At 40.1% G+C, this 2,901-nt stretch overlaps 1 protein-coding gene across 3 annotated transcripts in view; it reads left to right on the top strand.

The window, feature by feature from the left end:
- The window catches only part of GRIN2A (glutamate receptor, ionotropic, N-methyl D-aspartate 2A), a 356,110-nt gene that overhangs the window by 276,069 nt on the left and 77,140 nt on the right, over window positions 1-2,901 (top strand). The window lies entirely within an intron of this gene.

Genomic DNA, 2,901 nt, shown 5'->3' with positions numbered 1-2,901 from the left:
CATTACAAAGTTAATTTCCTCTTTTTATATTTCTTTTAGCAAAATCACTTTTCTCCATCAGAGGTCAATTATTTTTCTTTGTCCTCACAACTTCAGTATATTTGCTGAAAACACTCAAAGGTTTATCACTAAAATTCAGTTTGTTTTGGAGGTAAAGATTTTTTTCCTCCTCTCACACAGCCTATTTGAGTGAGTTGGGTGCTGCTTTCAAGTACAAAAAAATTCATGGTAGAGATAAAAAACAGTCTGTTCATAACTTTCTTTTGTGTATAGGGAGTTTATTAGAATTAAAATAGTGCTCACAATGATGTCTAATACATAATAAGTGCCCAGTGAATATCAACTTTTACTGTTACAAAAGCACAAGAAATGCCATCACCACCTTTTTCTCTCTTCTTTCTATTTCTTAGCTCAATATTCATTCTCAGAGAGGTTATTCTCTCATGACGACCCTATCTTCCTAGTCCCAGCAAAAGTCCCAGGGAAAACTCTCATTGGCTCTGCTTACGTCCCAGGGAAAACTCTCATTGGCTCTGCTTAGGTCACATGCACATTCCTGAGCCAATTGCTGTAGCTGGGTGGATTGCATGTAGTGATTTGAGATATAAAGGGCATGTACTTATTCTTGAAATTGGAAGCAGACATCTCTCTGAGGGAAAAATTAATATGCTATAGCCAAAACACTGGCAAATGGATGATGGACAGCTACAATAGCAAAGGCTATTATAGAACCCTTGGGGAGACATAGAGAAAAGCATGATTTATCTCTAAAATCACTGATGTGGAAAAAACTGTGTCCAAATCAGACTAAAGCTAGTATCAAGATAAACTTTTATGAAGTTAAAACAAAAGATAATATGAACTCCCCTTAAAAAGGATTTTTTTCCCCATCGATGACAAAATAGCAACACATAGCACATAGTCTTGGGCATTCCTCTGTAGCCTTTACATATATTAGCTACTTTCATCCTCTCAGCAATGCTGTGAGTTACACCATTATCATCATCCCAGTTTTCAGATGATGAAATTAAGGTGGAGACACATGAAGCAATTTACCCACATGGCACAGCTGGATTTTAAGCCAGAGTGGCTGTCTCCAGAGTCCACACTCTTGGCAACTCTGCTACTCTGTTTCTCTGAGAATATATTTGTTATTTTTAAAAATTCCCTCTTTTTCTATTTCAAAATATCAATTAATTTTGTGCAAGTGTTTTTATTACATGGATGTCTTGTGTAATGCTTAAGTCAGGGCTTTTGGTGTGCCCACCACCAGAACAGTGTTCATTGTACCCAGTAGGTAAGTTTTAATCCCATCCTCTCCCCTCCTTAGTTTCTCATGTCCTTTATGTCACTTTGTGCCCGTGTGTACCCATCTATTAGCTCTCACTCATTAGTGAGAACATATGGTGTTTGGTTTTCCATTCCTGAGATACTTCACTTAGGATAATGGTCTCCAGTTCCCTCCACATTACTGCACATGACATTATTTTATTCCTTTTTATGGCTGAGTTGTACTCCATGGTATATAAATACCACATTTTCTTTATCCATTCATGAACTGAAGGGCATCTGAAGGGTGTCTTTAATGCTAGCAACAGCAATAATAAAATAATGGCAGCCGCCATGAATATTTCATGTCATGCTGGGTTCTGTGCACCATATTTTCGGTACATTTGTGGCTCATTCAAACCTCACTACAGTCCTCAAAGGCATACCCTGTTGCTCTCTGCATTTTACAAATGGAGAAAATGAAGCTCAGAGAGGTTAAATGACTTACCCAAGGCTATTCAGCTAATGGGTGAAGCCAGGGTTAACACTTAGTTCTGTTTGACTTCAAAAGCCATTCTCTTACTGGGTGAACTACTCAGCCTCTTTTGAAGGTTGTGTTTGAGTTTTCGAAGATAAATGGAAAGAAAAGGAGTTGGTATAACATGTTCCAAAAGGAAAAGCTTATATATCTCTTTATCTGTTTGCATATTTAGGATTGTTGGTGTGGTCCTTGTCCCACAACAGACTGATAGTTCCAAGAAGACAGGAGGCATTCTGTTTTATTCACAGTTGTTTTCCCAGGCTTGTGCTGGCACATAGCAGGTCCTCAAAAAAAATCTATGTTGAATGAATGAAGAATTAAATGAGCTCAACATTCTCCCCAGTCTGTGTGACACATCATAGCATGGGAGGATGAACATGATTGTTTGACCAAATTATACTACTGACCTTCCTATGTTACAGAAGAAGGTATCAATGAAGCTGGACCATTTTGCAATTAGCGATATAGGTGTTTCTTTACAGCCAGCGAACACTTTCCAGCCCAAACGATGAGGTAGCCTTAGAGAGCACTGATTCTCTTCTCTCCCCAACCCCGTCACCTCTCCTGGTGTCCGGCGTGTCTGAATTCTATTTAAGGGCCTGAGATTCATTTCTGGTGACACTTACATTACAGGAAGAGAGGTGAGCGGGTCATGTCAACACAGACAAGCCTAGACTTGGCACTTAGCTTTTCCGACGAGGTGGTTTCCTCGAGGTTGGTGTTACAAATAAAGCGCTGACCCGTGGTGTCAAGCAATTGTGCGTAGGAGCAGGAGGAGAAAGGAGAAGAGAGAGATGCGGGGGCAGCTTTCTCCCAGCATGTATGTGAATAGTGCCAATAAGCTGTCAAATCAAATTAAAGTTCAAAACATACAGCCTTCAATTTGATTTCACTCAGATGCCGACCGCTGCTCAGAGGGAATACGATCGATTCTGTTTTGACAGGTCTTGATGTGCGCTAAGCAGGAACAGTCTCCGCTCTGTGCCAGATTAATAAAAGTTCACCTTAATTTGCAGCTTAAATAGAACCATCTCTGGGGTTGAAACGATGCTTCTCATGTCCTCACCTGCTCTGCCCACGCTGTGTTGCCT

Source organism: Propithecus coquereli, unplaced genomic scaffold (genome assembly GCF_000956105.1).
Source record: "Propithecus coquereli isolate 6110/MARCELLA unplaced genomic scaffold, Pcoq_1.0 Scaffold27, whole genome shotgun sequence".
NCBI classification, from domain to species: Eukaryota; Metazoa; Chordata; class Mammalia; order Primates; family Indriidae; genus Propithecus; species Propithecus coquereli.
This window is presented reverse-complemented; position numbering and strand designations above follow the sequence as displayed.